The sequence below is a fragment of the Dermacentor silvarum genome, chromosome 2 (assembly GCF_013339745.2).
Source record: "Dermacentor silvarum isolate Dsil-2018 chromosome 2, BIME_Dsil_1.4, whole genome shotgun sequence".
NCBI classification, from domain to species: Eukaryota; Metazoa; Arthropoda; class Arachnida; order Ixodida; family Ixodidae; genus Dermacentor; species Dermacentor silvarum.
Window position 1 is genome coordinate 232,108,023 of NC_051155.1, and position 17,915 is coordinate 232,125,937.

At 46.3% G+C, this 17,915-nt stretch overlaps 1 pseudogene; it reads left to right on the forward strand.

Annotated features, from left to right (window-relative positions):
* LOC125943587 (uncharacterized) overlaps positions 1-4,665 on the forward strand; it is a 78,894-nt pseudogene extending 74,229 nt beyond the window's left edge.
* The last annotated feature ends 13,250 nt before the right edge of the window (positions 4,666-17,915 follow it).

A 17,915-nucleotide genomic window follows, 5' to 3' on the forward strand; every position in this document is an offset into this window, starting at 1 on the left:
ATTTCTTTTCCATAAGGACACAGCGGGCAACATTGATGAATTCTACAGCATTAATGAGAGGGTAGCAGTCGTCGTAATAAAGCTTAATAGGAGTTATAGAATGAAGGTAGTACAAGCCTACGCCCCAACCTCCAGTCACGATGATGAAGAAATAGAACAGTTTTGTGAAGATGTTGAATTACAAATGAGGATGGTGCAAACTCAGTATACTGTAGTCATGGGCGACTTGAATGCAAAAGTGTGGAAAAAACAGGCTGGTGAGCAAGAAGTTGGCAACTACGGCATCAATTCTGGGAAAACTAGAGGAGAGATGTTGGTAGAATTCGCGGAAAGGAAAAAGGCTCTGAATACTGAATACCTTCTTCAGGAAGCGCAGCAACAGGAAGTGGACCTGGAAAAGTCATAATGGAGAGACAAGAAATGAAATAGATTTCACACTCTCTGCCAATCCCAGCGTAGTGCAGGATGTAGAAGTGTTAGGTAGGATAAAGTGCAGTGACAATAGGTTAGTGAGGTTTAAGATTTCTCTCAATTTGAAGAGAGAAACAATAAAATTAGTCAAGAAGAAACAGGCCAGCCTAGACGCAGTAAGAGTAAAAGCAGACAAATTCAGACTGTTGCTCGTAAACAAATATGCCGCTTTAGAACAGGAAGAAGAAGACAACGTAGAGGTAATGAATGAAACCGTGACTAGGCTGATCTCAGAAGCAGCAGTTAAAGTGGGAGGTAAGGCACCAAGGCAACCAGTAGGTAAGCTCTCCCAAGTATCAAAGGACCTAATAAGGAAACGGCAAAACATGAAAGTGTCAAACTCGAGAGATCAGATAGAATTCGCTGAACTGTCGAAACTGATCAACAAGAAAAAAGTAAGGGATATCCGAAATAATAAGGGGGAAAAGATTGAGGAAGCAGTAAAATATGGACGCAGCATGAAATCAGTGAGAAGAAAACTTGGCATAGGACAAGGCAAAGTGTATGCACTGAAGGATAAGCAGGGTAATATCATCAGTAATTTCGATGACATTGTAAAAGCCGTGGAAGAATTGTATACTGACCTGTACAGTGCCCAGAGCAGCCATGCTACTTTCATTCGAAGTAGTGATGAACAGGATACAGAGTCTCCTTCTATAACTAGCGATGAAGTTAGAAGGGCCTTGAAAGACATGACCTGGGAAAAAGCTGTCGGAGACGATGCAGTTACAGTCAATTTAATCAAAGATGGAGGATAGATCATGCTTCAAAATCTTGCGGACCTTTATACGCCATGCCTCACGACTTCAAGTGTAGCAGAAAGCTGGAAGAACGCCAACATTCTACTCACCCATAAGAAGGGAGATGTTAAAGAATTGAAGAATTATAGACCCATTAGCTTGCTTTCAGTATTGTATAAAATATTCACCAAGATAATTTACATTAGAATCAGGGCAACACTTGACTTCGGCCAACGAAGAGAACAGGCTGGCTTAAGGAAGAGATATTCTACGATGGATCATATCAATGTCATCAATCAGGTAATAACGAAATCTGCAGAGTACAATCAACCTCTCTATATGGCTTTCATATATTATGAAAAAGCATTTGATTCAGTAGAGATACCAGCAGTCATAGAGACACTGCGAAATCAAGGAGTACAGGAGGCATACGTGAATATCTTGGCAAGTATCTACAAGGATTGCACAGCAACTTTGGTTCTCCACAAGAAAAGTAGAAAGATACCTATCAAGAAAGGGGTCAGGGAAGGAGACACAATCTCTCCAATATTATTCACTGCATGCTTAGAAGTATTCAAGCTCTTAGACTGGGAAGGCTTTGGAGTGAGAATCAACGGCGAATATCTCAACAACCTTCGGTTTGCAGATGACATTGTCCTATTCAGCAACAATGGGGACGAATTAGAGCTAATGTTTGAGGACCTTAAACGAGAAAGTGTAAGAGTGTGGTTGACTATTAACATGCAGAAGACAAAGATTATGTTAAATAGCCTGGCAGGCGAACAAGAATTCAGGATCGCCAGTCAGCCTCTATAGTCTGTAAAGGAGTACGTTTATTTAGGTCATTACTCACAGGGGACCCTGATCACGAGAAAGAAATTTACAGAAGAATAAAATTGGGTTGGTGTGCATACGGTAGGCATTGCCAAATCTTGACTGGGAGCTTACCACTGTCGTTGAAAAGAAAAGTGTACAACCATTGCATTCCAGCGGTACTAACATATGGGGCAGAAATTTGTAGGTTAACAAAGAAGCTCGAGAACAAGTTAAGGGCCACACACAGAGCGATGGAACGAAAAATGTTAGGCCTAACGTTAAGAGACTGGAAGAGAGTGGTGTGGATCAGAGTACGAACGGGGATAACTGATATTCTAGTTGACATTAAACGAAAAAAAAAATGGAGCTGGGTAAGCCATGTAATGGGTAGGATGGATAACCGGTGCCACGGTGGACCATTAGAGTTACAGAATGGATACCAAGAGAAGAGAAGCGCAGTCGAGGACGGCATAAAAGTAGGTGTAGTGATGAAGTTAGGAAATTTGCAGGCGCGAGCTTGAATCAGCTAGTGCAAGACAGGGATAATTAGAGATCATAAGGAGAGGCCTTCGGCCTGTAGTGTACATAAATATAGGCTGATGATGATGATGATGACAGTGTAATTTAAGAGGGTTTGTGGGACATATTAGGCACACTAGATGTGGAAGATGGAATAACTAATCATTTAAGAGATATCTATAAAAGTAACAATGCGCTTATAAAATGGGTAAAAAAGGTACTTGAGCCTTCAGAGATACAACGGGGGCTTAGGCAAGGGTGTCCTCTGTCAGCTTTCTTGTTCATGTTGTACCTACAAGGATTAGAGACCAAATTAGAGAAGAGCGGACTTGGCTTCAACCTTTCTTTTTTGAAGCAAGGAGAGTGGATTGAACAGTCATTACCAGGACTGAAGTACGCGGATGATATAGTGCTAATGGCTGACAAAAAGAGAGATTTGCAGGGATTGATGGACATCTGCGATAAAGAGGGAGATAGATTAGGTTTGAGGTTTAGTAATGAAAAATCGGCAGTCATGATTTTTAATAATAATCAGGGCGGGAGCATAGGATACAGGAAGGTAAACTGGAGATAGTGGATAAGTACAAATATCTTGGCGTGTGGATAAACAATGAGGCTGAGTACCTAACGGACCATGAAAAATTTGTAACGACTAAAGGTAGCAGAAATGCAGCTGTGATGAAAAATAGGGCACTGTGGAATTACAATAGGTACGACGCGGGGAGAGGGCTTTGGAAAGGCCTGATGGGTGCTAGTCTGACATTCGGCAATACGGTCTTGTGCATGCAATCAGAATTTCGAGCAATGATGGAAATCAAGCAACGAGGGGTAGGTAGGCTTGCTTTGGGAGCACGCAGAAATGCACCAAATTAGCGGGTACGGGATGACAGGGGATGGACATCATTCGAGATCAAGGAAGCCAGCAGCAAGATAGAATTTGAGGAGCGATTGAGAGAAATGGGCGGAGGGGGTGGCTATAGGAACATTTTCAGTTACTTGTGCATGGGGAACTTTGACCCAAAATGGAGGAAGCGAACCACAAAATTCCCAAACAAATATTTGGACAGCCGCGGGGGCCAAACCAAGAATCATCGTTGAAGAAAAAAGTCACAGGCCTGCACAGCACACGCAGCACAGTCACAGCGTAAGTTGGTCGAGCGGCTCAAGAGTAGCTCCAATTTGGGCACCACGCAAAACAGGGTCTTCGCGGCAGTCTGTTCGCCTTGTTTTGACGAGAACTATCTGAACTGTCCGTCCGGCGTCGACTTACATGTCGGGCGCGCTGCGTTTGCAGGTACATTAACTGGATGGCGCCACCATACTGGCGGAGGCTCGGCAGCTCGGGAGCGCGTTGATTACGCGCCTCGTCTGAATCGCATATCGTCGTCTAGTAACGTTGGTCGTCTGCGCCTGCGGACGCTGCGTTTGCAGGCAACTTACCTAGATGGCACCACCATACTGGCGGGAGCTCGAGTCATCTCACCCTGCGTTTGCCTTAAATATGGTATTTTCGACGGCCCGATAGCAAGTGCTTGCGTTGCTCAGTGCTAGAGTATCCAGCTCACACGCAGTGGGCGCAGGCTCGATCCCGGCTGGAATCGGGTACTTTTTTCGCGTTCCTGGCGATAGCGGTTACGCGGGGGACGCCGGAGGCGGCATCATCGCGACCCGAAACGGCTATCGGAATGAACCCATAACAGCTTACGCTGTAAAAGGTTAAAGAAACAGTGAGGGGTCTGTGGAAAATAGGCATGGAGATGAAATCAGCACTGGGAACCTACAAAACTTTCAAGCGAGAAATTGCCAAAGAAAATACCTGCAATAATTCTAGGAAAGCTCTTTGTTGTTTGAAGCCAGGACAGAAGTATTGCGTACTAAGACGTATTGAGTCAAGTACCAAGAGATAGACACGTTATGCAGTGCGTGTGGAGAGGACGAGGAAACGGCTGCACACCTGATACTTTTCTGAAAAGAGCTTCGCCCTGCAGTTCGAAGCAAGGGCGCTGATTTTTTTAAAGCATTGGGCCTTAGGGACAGTGGAGGCGAAATAGACTTTAAGCGGGAAGAAATAACCAAACGTAGGTTATTTGGTTGGTGGCTAAAATCAAGGCAAGAGTGAAACTTCTCCCTGCACTAAGTACAAAATGTATTACTAGTCACGGATAGGTAGCGTGAGACACCACCCGATTTAAAGGGTTCAGCCTTATCCATCCTATCCTATCCTACCCTATCCTTTCCCGGACCAAGGAAGGGTGGGTCGTAGAAGCAGCGAGAGCGGAGAGCCACAGCCTGTTCGAGTGCGTCGTCCGAGCCTTGGGCGTGCGTTTTGAAGAAGCCGTAAACACTTGGCGCTGATAGGCCCCAATGCCTCGCGGTAGCGTAAGAGCAACAAGAATCAATGAACATGAAAAGGAAGCAGGAAAAGAGGAAGTACAGAGACATATAATCAACATTTAATCGGCGAGTCGTATGAACCGCCATGCAGGTGGGCCTTGTCTTCTATAGAATCGACACTTGGTTGACCCTTAATTTTTTAAATTCTTTAGGTGATCCATTAGAAAAGGCCTTAACTCGGCGGGTGCTGCAGTTTCGCTAACTACGTACGATTGGTAGAGCTTCGCAAGCGTAGCAGTAAATTAAAATTTCAGGACTTATTGCAATAAATTTAAATATAATGGTGAGGATCAGAAGGAAGCAGGTGAATAATCGGACAAATTGTAATAATTTATAAAGGCGTAATTATGTGAGAGGCTGGGCTCTTTCACGCGAATAAATGGTCCCGCCTCCGCTTCTCACGAAGTTCTGACAATGAAATTCTACACGGAGCATTCAGTTGGATCGGCAGGGTGGTGACGTAATACCTGACCTGCATGAAGTTTACGTTATTTACACTGCCTTGCTAATGTAAGCAAGACAATGTCGCAAAATTTATTTCTCCTTTCACGAGCGCGTAAAGCAACGAAGTTAGCTTGAGAATCAGGTGACCCGCATTTTTTTCAAGCGTGCTAAGTTGCTTACTCTAAAATCTGAAGGTACACGCTGGATAACAGCGGTCATTGGGCACTAATTTAAATGCAATTATAAAGTAAATAAAGTCCTCTACACGCTGCATGCTGACAAATTCACTGTATATTCCTTACCTGCACTAAGTCGGCGAACATGGAACGTTTTAGTAGGAATCCCATGTTAGGCTATAATGTAGTTTTCTAGAAGCACGTACATTACATCAAATTCACTGGACAACCTTAGCGACAACCTTAGCGACGTTGGCGACAGATCTACTGAAATTTTAGCGACTTATTTACCTAAATTTAGCAACGTGCTCCCCCCTCCCCCATCCTAAAAAAAATCAAAGCCCCCTTCTTAAAGAAAGATGGTTGAACGCGGAGTTTTCGCCCATGCAAACTGAATCAAAGTCATAGTCCAAAGCCAACGGCCATGCAACGAACCCAAGACATGCTGAGCGACCCGATGCGATGCATATGTGATTTGATTGCTTGTTTAGGATTGTATTTATTTAGTGTTGAAGTTCAATGAAGACAAATTTCGTTAAGTTGCATAGCCTTTATTTTAGATCATGTAGCCGTTGATTACACACACATACTCACACTTTCACGGACTGCATGCTGTTGCCTATACACGGGATCGGCCTTACGGGCACAATCGCACTCGCGCTTACGTTCGCGTTCGGCAGCCTCTTCTGCCGTGCGCTACACCCGCGGCCTACCCATGGAAATGACCGGGAATGCATTGCGTGACCCGCATAATGGAATGCAGATATATACAGTTCGTCTGGGTAGCGTGGCGTTGTGGTTGCCATTGTTCTTATTGGTACAACTGCATATGTAAACTGTAGTGTTCTACGATTGTGTGCGCAGATGTGCAGATAGTTCCATTGTGTAAGTTGGCTTTCCTGCATTGCGTTTTCAGCGATCATGAACGAATCAGCGAGACATAAAAAGCTTGGCTTTAAAAAAAATCGCAGTTTCGCCCGAAAGGCGAAGCATCAATTGCAATAGCAAATTCATAGAGCTCAATTCATAGAGCAAATTCATAGCAATAGAGCTACACGGAGTAAGGATAGTAGTTTTATCGGTTGTATAAACTTCGACATATTCGCTTACTAACTGAATTAACAAGCATGGCATCAGCGCGCACAAGCAAACATGAATGTATCACAATCGATGACCACACACAAGCGCTGTCAAAACGCTGGCGTGAGCAAGCGCGCCAGCAGCAGCGAGCGAAGGTTCGTGCGGTCTATCGCTTCAACGGAAACTGAGCGGCGAATGCACAGTGCCTAAAAAAGTAGGATCCATGTTGCAGATCGTTCTCAAGATATGCGCGCGCGACCGCCCGCCACCGCGCAACATACAAGTACGCAGTTGCTCGCAGAGCAGAAGCCGCACCCCCTCCCTCCCGCGCTGCCTTGCCGCTTTCCTTCTTTCGCCTGCGATGTTTCAGTTACCCTTGCGCCCGGGCGCAATATACGCATTTGGTGCCGCAGCACAACGTCGCCCCCCTTCCTCCCATCCCTCCACGGCCTTTCGCGCAACGGATGACATCGCGTTTGCCCTCCGCCGTGCGTTCGCTCCCCGTGAAAGCGCGCGTCCCTCGCGCGCTTTCACTCGCACATACAGCATACGGCGCACCGTTGTCACCGTTGGATTCAATACGGATTTTATCACCGTTGGATTCAATACGGAACATCACGGCGATGGCGACGACGACGCCGACGGCAGAAATCCGCTTGGAGTGTCCATATAATTGCTATCGCAATAAAAAGAAAGAAAGAGAGAGAAGGCAACACTGCTCGGGCAAGAGCAGCGACAACAAAGATGGCGCGACCACAACTGGAGTGCAATAAAAATTCAGCAACTTCAAAGTGACGAGGCATATTTTTTGAACGTTCGCGGCTTTTACCGTTGCGACTTTAACCATGCACTGTGATGCTCTTGGCTGTAGACGTTGGCAAATAAAGCGCGATTATGGTCCGTTTTTTTCGCGGCACGGTAATTGCACCTCTTACTTTCCTCTGAGTTTCCAAAACTCGTGAAGACAAAAGCTACAGGCGCGCCAAAAACTACGAGCAGTAGATTACTGCACTGACGGTTAAAAAAAGGCGTTAAACATACGAAATATTAAAAAATTGGTTTAAAGCAAGCTTCTAATTCAAATTCGCTTCCCGCCGACCACAATTTCGTTTTGCTGATTCTGAGTGCCACGATGTCGCTTAATCATGAAAGCTGTGTGAACTCCTGTTCATGTTTTCATCATTCGAGCTTATACGAGTATGCTTTGACACAGACACTCTCGTGTTGCATTCGTTGTAAAGAAAACGTTACAAACGACAAGAAAACTAACGAAGTAATTACCGGCGCTGGTGTATGCGTACATCTTCTATTCTTGCGTTAGATGTAAAGCACAAACTATACGAACGAGTTTAAAACCAGCATCATAGATAGCGGACTACTTCGTACTTGAACCCAATTAAAACTTCACCTCAAATCTTCTTGCGTGTCTGCGCACTGACAGAGTGCCCAACACAGTTTTTCTTTCTGTAAAAGGGAATTACTATGGACGTAATGCGGTAAAGTAGCAGCTTTCTATTCAGCTATCAGACATCTGCAGGCGATGCTGAAACTTTGAAACTTGTGATGACACATTCTGTCGTTGGGCTTGTTTTATATTCTAATTCTGCATAGTTTGGTGCACACATAAAAAATAGGAATAGTGTTTACTCTCAGGGTGTCCAATTAGTTGCGATAATTTTTTTTCTGCTTCGATGGGAGTTTGTATAATAGCTTGTAGAAACATACTTTCTCATGGACCGAGTGAAAGAAAGCCGTTCTCATCACGATGTATGAATAGCTCGGAAGGGGTCCATCGCGATTCCATCATAACATGAAACAAAAGCATGCGAGGGACCAGAAGGTTCCGAAGGTATCATGAAACCTGGCATTTTAAATGGTCGGCCTTTTTGAACGCTTATGAATGCAGAGAGTGAGAATCTTGCGACATCATATTTTGAAACGCTACGTGTTTTCCATGGCCGGTAGTCTTTCATGACCACAGCAATGAAATGTAAATATCTAATTACGGCAATGAAATGTAAATATCTAATTACGGGGACTTTTGAACATGACCGGGAAATTATGATCGCCTTGTTTCTGTTAGCAAGTCGATGTGTTTTCGAAACATGATCGTTTGACGCCGGATACAATCCTGGTGCGCAACTTAACAAAGGGAATGCTGAAACTCACACAAAATGAAAAATGGAGCCGGTCAAGTCCAGTTTCAATAAGCAAAAGTTTAAGGATGGATAGCTGGGCGTGTTGGTACGGTAACATATTCTTAATAGAACACAAAAGTCCTTTCTAGACACAAATGCAAAACTACACGCGAAATAATTGAGGCATTTCACATAAAAAGACTAGGAGAAACTTGTGTTAGCCAGGCATCATTACCATTGTCAGAAGGTGAATTTCAATATTTGCTCAGCAGGTGCGTCAGTGCGAAATAGTGCTTTTTCTTGTTTTAAATTTTATCGGCGTCACGATTTTCTGATTTGTTTTATCTGGTAACTTATCCTTTCAACCATTTGATGTTTGCAAACGGTTTTTGCAATCACTTGTATATATGTTTTTTCTTTCCAATAAAAAAATAGTTGTGAGTCAGCGCTTGTCCTGTCTTCTTCTGCCACCGACCGTGTTTTCTTTGCGCTTAAACCAAGAACAAAAGTTTAAACTCCTTCCGTAAGAGAAGCCAGGTGAGATCAACTCACGCTTTGAATTGGTTGTCATCTACGACATTTTATTATTCGCTTTGCAAGCCTGAAAATAAACAATAAGAATAACACAGGAGAACCTGATAAAAAAATGGCTGGAACATGCCAGCACAAGGGGGCACAATACATACTAGCCGTAGAAGAGTCGGGCAGAATGAATAAGAACGGATTAGAAACATGGTGGACATAACAAACCAAAGTCAAGAATAAAGCACAATTAAAGTCAAACAGTGACAGAGTGCATGTTCTACTTGGCAGAGCATGCAGTGATAAATACTATAAGAAGCGTGCGCAATTAGGTGCTGAGAACTCGCGGGAAGTATTCATCAAACGTGGAAGGCGTGCTCTGACGCCTCCCTTTGTTCTAATTTGTCTTCCTTTCTTCGGTACGTGTAATCATTTGGGTAAAACCTGCACCTAGACAAACGAACTCACATGAATGCATGCGATAATGCATATTCACACGTTACTTAAAGAGCCTTGTCGGGTATTTGTGTCAGGAATGGAGGTCGGAAGGGCCGGCACATGGAGGAAGGAAACAAAACAGGAGAGGCCCTGGCGTCACTTTTTTGAAGCCGGAAGTGCAGCCATGTTGGTGTGCCACCTCTCCTTGCGCCTCCAATCAGGGGTTCTGCAGCTCGCCGGAGCAGATGGGCGCGAACTTTGAACTTGCATTGTTACGAGCCGCCGGAAGTGTGTGCTGCTGACGCGCGTCAAAACAAAGCCTACAAAACTTCTGTAGCAGCTTTAGTGAAGCAGGCGCGCTCCAGTGTTTTTCCGTGACACGTTGAAGAAGACAACGAAGACCCGCGCTGTGATTGCTTGAGTGTATCTATTGCTGGCCGACACTCGCACTCACAGACGCAAAACACAACTTTCAAGCTTACACACCAAACCCCAAAGTCAGCTTTTCTCGCGAACAAAAGGTGCTACGGGAAAGACACGGGCGGAAAAATTTTATCTCACTTTTCAGAGACCGAGAGCAGCAGCGAAGCTTCAGGAGCGCGGTTGTCATGGCAACGTTGACATTTGGGGCTCCTTTGAGAGAAACAGCACGTCACTTCCACCACATCTTCTCCAATACGCTCGTGCTGGCCAAGGCCTCTCCTGGGATTTCCTTCCTCCATGGGCCGGCATCATTATTGGAGCCGACAAGATGGCGGTATTCTCATGTCTATCGGCATGATCGCTCGACACTTATGTCACCATCAGCACACGCAGATTACTGATGATCATACAAGCGTCCCAAGGCCGATACATGAAGTAAATTAACAAGAGAAAGATACAGAGAAACTTTTAAATGTTTAATAATAATAACGACAGGGACATTCATTCATCTAGTGAGGTACCCTGTGCTGGTGGAAAGGGAAGAGGGAGAGAAAGAAGAACACGATGGGTGAGCAAGGCTTGCGATCGGACTGGTTGGTAATCTATGAGTAGAGTCATATGCCATGCCGACTGCAGTGCTGAGTCAGTGCTGAAGACACACAGTGCTGAGCCATTCACACTTTCGTTGTTTCGTCTTGCTTTTCATATTTTACTTAAATTTCTTTCATAGAACCTCAGTGTATATACAGGGGTTATTTCTCTGAATAAAATAGTTGGAAGTTAGCGCTTATCTGAGTCTTGTTCCCTGTCCCCAGTGTCGATACGCGCTTCAACTCTAATCACAATGATTAACAATGACGTAATGAACACGTGTACTCGTAGCCTAGAGTCCGGACCTGTACCTAAAATTACTAAACATGGCCTGGATGTCCTGACAACTAGATTCACTGTCACGCCAAGGGCCCAATAAAATGACTTCTGACAACGGCCGGCTGTCAAGACGGACATTAGTGTATCAGCCACCCTCTTTCAATATTCCACGCATTAGGGCTAATCACATAGTACCTATTATTTAAAGTTTCAAGCACATGGCACAGCTCAGACGGAAGTCAATAGGTACGCACATGTGACGACGTGCAAATGCTGCTCCTACCTTAAGCGTGTGTAGAAGATTGCCATCGCTGCGCTGAAGCTTTGGTAGTAACCTAAGTGAATTCTTAAGGCACAGCCTCCGAGGGCATCTGCGGTGACCTTGCGGGTAGACCCAGTGCTTTTCTGTAACCATTTAGTAATGATGTGTAGGAATGCGCTTACTCCTTTTGCAAATATGCAGAAGAGTCACAGCGGCAGCTGCGGCACCTTTTTCGAAGCTTGTATTTTCCCCCATTAGAAGTACTCCCTTTCAAGCCAGTATACACCAGCACGAATATCCCTCACGCGCTTTTTTTTGTACTCGTCGTGTTCTCTAAGTTAAAAATTATATTTTTCATTGGCATTAATAAATAAGGAGATATTGGCGCAACAGATGGTCACCACAGTTGGGCCATGTTGCATGGGTGACATGGAAATGCCTCTCGCAAGTTCAGAAATGTAAACAAAAAAATACATTATCAAATGAGACATAAGTGTCACGAACACTACAGATACAGTAAATACGCAAACTGTCATAAGACAAATGACACATAAAATGACACGTAAGTGTAATAAACATTACAGATACAGTACAAATACACAAACTATCATAAGAAGGAGAAATACATGATAAAATGACACTTATAATTGTTGAAAACACTGCAAGAGCAATACAGGAATACAAAATGTAAAGTATGAGAGAAAAGTGCGTGCATTTTATGCATATATACATTGCATTGTAGTTCACGAGATTCATAGGGGGTGTGTATATGGCGGATGTACTTTGTTGTTCTTTCTATGATATGGCCGCATCACAACACACTGTTAATAAACTCGCTTAAAGCTTAGAAAAGGCAAATTGCTTTACTGGATGACGTCTGTCGCGAGCACTCCGCATGTGCCGTGGCAGCCTTCTTTCAAATGGCTTTGTCGCGAACGAGCCTCAGAAACTCCAGAGCGCTACCGTGCTCGCCCGAAAATTACATTTACTCTGCATGGTAAAGAACGCGCCGGGGAGCAGGTGCAGGTGTAATAGCCTAGGAAGGGCATTGACCTTGGGCGAGTTCGCTTGCCCACTGTTCCTTCGACAATGGAGGGAAGCAGAACAGGCAGTGGCTCAAGAACTCAAAAGCACCGGCTCGTCGAGAATTCTTCAATTGGTTTGTCATTGGTTACACAAATAATATCAAAAAAAGAAGGCCACTTTGTGTCTGTCTGTCTGTCTGTCTGTCTGTCTGTCTGTCTGTCTGTCTGTCTGTCTGTCTGTCTGTCTGTCTGTCTGTCTGTCTGTCTGTCTGTCTGTCTGTCTGTCTGTCTGTCTGTCTGTCTGTCTGTCTGTCTGTCTGTCTGTCTGTCTGTCTGTCTGTCTGTCTGTCTGTCTGTCTGTCTGTCTGTCTGTCTGTCTGTCTGTCTGTCTGTCTGTCTGTCTGTCTGTCTGTCTGTCTGTCTGTCTGTCTGTCTGTCTGTCTGTCTGTCTGTCTGTCTGTCTGTCTGTCTGTCTGTCTGTCTGTCTGTCTGTCTGTCTGTCTGTCTGTCTGTCTGTCTGTCTGTCTGTCTGTCTGTCTGTCTGTCTGTCTGTCTGTCTGTCTGTCTGTCTGTCTGTCTGTCTGTCTGTCTGTCTGTCTGTCTGTCTGTCTGTCTGTCTGTCTGTCTGTCTGTCTGTCTGTCTGTCTGTCTGTCTGTCTGTCTGTCTGTCTGTCTGTCTGTCTGTTGTCTGTCTGTCTGTCTGTCTGTCTGTCTGTCTGTCTGTCTGTCTGTCTGTCTGTCTTCTGTCTGTCTGTCTGTCTGTCTGTCTGTCGCTGTCTGTCTGTCTGTCGTCTGTCTGTCTGTCTGTCTGTCTGTCTGTCTGTCTGTCTGTCTGTCTTTCTGTCTGTCCTGTCTGTCTGTCTGTCTGTCTGTCTGTCTGTCTGTCTGTCGTCTGTCTGTCTGTCTGTCTGTCTGTCTGTCTTCTGTCTGCTGTCGTCTGTCTGTCTGTCTGTCTGTCTGTCTGTCTGTCTGTCTGTCTGTCTGTCTGTCTGTCTGTCTGTCTGTCTGTCTGTCTGTCTGTCTGTCTGTCTGTCTGTCTGTCTGTCTGTCTGTCTGTCTGTCTGTCTGTCTGTCTGTCTGTCTGTCTGTCTGTCTGTCCTGCTGTCTGTCTGTCTGTCTGTCTGTTTAACTGTATGGTTGAGACTGTCGTGTATGGCGGTGTCGCTTGTCATCTTTCCCTCTGTATGTAGCTGGTGCGCGGTCTGTCTGTATGTCGGGTCGCTCTGCTGTCAGTTGTTTTTCTGTCTGTCTGTCTGTCTGTCTGTCTGAGAGATAAATTATACCGACACCTAAATTGTTGTCAAGTTTCACGTCATCAAGTTCAACCTTATTGTGCGATGTGGAAACTAAAGAAAAGTGATAGACAAAAAGAAAGTTTTGAACCTTGAACACGAATTTGCCATCCTAGTGTACAAAATGATAATTTAAATATTTCATACAATCTACAGCAAAAATTAGAAACGACCCTAATCCTTGACTTAGGTGTCTGCTAGTGGCACTCGCAACTCGGCGTTGGTGTACCCTGGTGTAGGGTGGGAAGCCGAACTCGGAGATGCGAGCGAACGGAACTGGCGGGAAACCGCCGCGCACAGAGGAGCGGGCGAGGGAGCGAAGGAGGGCGCGACGCGTAGCCCCCTAGCGGACGGCGCACGAAGCGCACCTTACGTGCCCCTCCGCGGCTGACGTGAGATCATGTAACAAGCACCGGCGCGCATCTGGTGCGCGCGAGCGCGTGACGGAGCAGGTGCGCGCTGGGAGAGAAGCGCGCACCCCTCCGCTGTGTTAGGCAGGCGTTCACTCTGTGTGAGCTCTAGTTAGCTTGTTTTATCTGCGAAGCTCCTTAGGGAGTGGGTCTGTCCCTCCTCTGTAGTAGTAGTCGTCGTCGTCGTAGTAGGTAGCCACGTCTACTTTTATGAAAAAAAAGATTCCTAAACTTGTGTCCGTAGCGCGGAATCGAACCAGGGACCCCTCACTTCCGAACGGGCGGCGCTAACCACTACGCCACGAAGCGCACATGGACACACGCACCACGATGACAATAAATACCCAACATTAACGAAAGACTGCGCGTTTCTAACGCGTTTGTGCTAGCGCGTTACGGCCCATGTAAGAAGCTGGTGTAAGACGCTGTGGCATCTCCGCCTTACCCCCGTATTCATAAACGCTGAGGGCGTCGGCAAACGCGGTGCACGTTCCGGCATGTGTAAACGGCTGCGTAAGACGCTGTGGCCTCTCCCCCTTACTAGAGAGTACTGTACGTTTCTAACGCGTTTGTGCTAGCGTCCCCTTAAGCGGGAGATGGTGCAATTATAATGAAGGGCGCTGTTATAAAATAGGAATGACGTCACATATGGCGCGTGTCATTGGTGGAAGTCAATCGTTCGATTTAGTGCGGCGAGACTGGGCGAATTACACGGAAGATTCACGGTTTACTGATGATTCCCTCCGGAGCTTCGCCCACTCATCATCATTCACCCCGTGGATATGCGGTGATTTTTTTTTTCATTAGGAAGAGCGTTAAGAGAGCCGTAGGGCGCCCAGACTCGACCTCGACAGACCTCCTTCTCAAAATGGGGGTTCATAAAACGCTAGTTGAGCTCACTGAGGCTGTACGAGTGTCTCAGTTGGAAAGATTAGACCAGCCTAAAACAGGGAGAAAAATCATGGAATGAACACGAATCCAATGTGACAGGGGTGCCCCGACTGTCAAGAAGGACATACCGTTGGACGTGCGTAAATGCTTCCGAATTGCCCCCCTACCTAAAAATATGCTCCCTATCTACAACAAAGAGAGGAGAGCTCACAGGGCTAAGGCTCTAGTAAATAAACTTAAAAACACGCCGGCGCATAAAGTAGCGTACGTGGACGCCGCTTGCGGCAGAAATGGGGCTGTGGTATCGATAGTGGTAGATGGCGACGGGTGCGTTCAGATATCGTGCTCCACGTGCACGAGGGACGCCTGTACAGCCGAGGAGGTTGCAGTAGCGCTTGCTTGTGCGGGTACAAAAGCGGGAGTCATATTATGCGATAGCAAATTAGCTATCCGAAATTTTAGCAAAGGACGAATCTCGGAATAGGCCCTCAAAATTCTACTCAAAAACCCTCCTAGTAGGGACATAACTTTTGTTTGGGTTCCGGCCCATGAATAAGTCGCAGGTAACGAAGCCGCTCACGAGAGCACTCTACCACCGGGCAACTCTAGAGCAGCCAGTTCCAGGGATCAAAGATAGCATCATCACGTACAGGGAAATTGTAGATCATTACAAAGCCGAAAGAAAAATCTTTCCTCCTCCGCATCGGTCTCTCTCTCCAGGGAAACAATTATACATCACCATATTGGATCTACTTAACTCAGTCGAGGGACTATAACGACGCCCTCTGCAAAATTTGTAAGGAGAAAGGTACGTTAGACCATGTAATATGGGAGTGTGCTGATTCCCTATCGACCACTGTCAATTGAAACCATTCTCACGTGTCGTGGACAGAAGACATCGCAGCTGAAAGCGACGAAGGGACTGCTTAGGTTTTTAAAGGAAACGGGCTTGGACAAGCGGCTATGACAGTGATGTCACGTACCACGCAAGAGTGACGGACTGTGACTGACGAGGTGTGTGCTGTGTACGTTATGTGCGCTCTCTCTCTCTCTCCTCCCCATCTTTCATTCCCCCTCACCCCGCTCCCATGTGTAGGGTAGCAAACCGGTTGTCCTGAACTGGTTAACCTCCCTGCCTTTCCTTCTCCACTCTTTCCTTCTTTCCTTCCTTCCTTCCCCAGGGGCCAAGAAAAACATTGACAATAGAGAAGCCTGGGAGGCCTTGCTCCAGAGCGAGGCTGAAGACGACCAGAGTCGAGCAATCCGCCTGGCCGTTGAGGCCGTGAAGACTCACCGTCCTCACCCCCCCCCCCCCCCCCTACCTACGTGTAGGTTAAGAGGCGGGCACCCCAGCTCGGTGGAATAATAAAGCTTTCAATCAATCAATTGGAGTTTCACGGGAACCTGTACCGGTGCGGTGGGTATCTAAAGTGTACGATTGTGTGCTTTGATTTCCGGCAATCAGACTTTCCTTAATTGTTTTAATTATTTCTTATACTTAATTAGATCTTTACTGTACTAAACCTGAGCTCTGATGTATCTATCCTCAACCATAAGTAGAACCATCGACATCTGCCTGTTTTTATTTTTTATGATTTATCTTTAATTTCGTTCCACCTCCGTGACAAACCGTAAATCCGTCCTTAACCGGAAGTTGCTGCGCAATCAACAAGAGTGTTACTTGGTGCTCGTGCCACTAAAAAAAGTTGCAGTGGCTTAGCTCGGCTATGCCAGGATATACGTAGCGTTAGCAAAGGTTCAGCTGATTATTCTTAGCTTTCCTGGTTGTCTCCTACGCTCAACCGCTAATTGCCAGGCAACTACTTCGGGATCCGATGAGTCAAGCTTCTCCGTTCTTCTGCGCTGTTGAGCAGCATTTGCGCTCTCCTTCTCCACGGCTATACCACACTGGCAAACGCCAGTCAGAAGCGCAGCGGCTCCAGCGCAGTGTCAGGCGGCGACTGCACAGCGAGCGCGCGCCGGCGCCAGTGCGTCTACCACGGCTACGACGTCACTCCTCTGGAATGCGCAGACCGGCGGCGGTGAGTTGCGTGCGGCGGCGGCGGAGTGCGCGAGAGGTGCCGGCTCCGGTGGCTCCGGTGCGCAAGCCGTGTGACATCACTGATCCTTGCGCATGCGCAGCACGGCTCTTGGTGTGCCGCGCGAAACGGGCTTGGCTAGGCCAGTGTAGCTAACGCTACAAAACTTGATTATTTATAGGGGGATGTTCACATGATAATGAATAAGCGCAGCGTCCTGTGTCCTCTTGTTGTGTGTCTTGTTCTAAGCACTGTTTGCTAGCAAAACAATGGCAAACTTTTCTTCAACCTTACAATAGTCAATGCAGTACCCGGTATCTTTACGAGAGATGTCAAACTCTGGTAAAAAATCAGTTCTAGATTGTTTCCAAAGCGACGCCACTGTGACCGATTAAAGTAGACGCACTCGCTATTCCACGATAAACTTGGTATACACAAACACATAGAGCCAGTGTCCAGACGAACCACCCAATCACACCACAATAAACAATTAAAGGAACAATCGTGCCGTACTAAAACTTTAACAAATTCTTTCTATCCGAAGACAATTCGTAAATACAACCGACTATGAGCGAGCATTGTAGAATGTCCCACTACCGATACATTTGTACAAGCACTTCAACTGCAATCATTTTACAGCGTAAGCTGTTATGGGCTCGTTCCAATAGCCGTTTTGGGTCGCGATGATGCCGCCGCCGGCCGCCACGTAACCTCTATCGCCGGAAACGCGAAAAAAGTACCCGATTCTCACCAGGATCGAACCCGCGCCCGCTGCATGTGAGCCGGATACTCTACCACTGAGCCACGCAAGCGCTTGCTATCGGGCCGCGGAAAATACCCTAAGGCAAACGCAGGGTGAGACGACTCGAGCGCGACTCGAGCCTCCGCCAGTATGGTGGCACCATCTAGGTAAGATGCCTACATACTCAGCGTCCGCAAGCGCAGACGACGATATGCGATTCAGA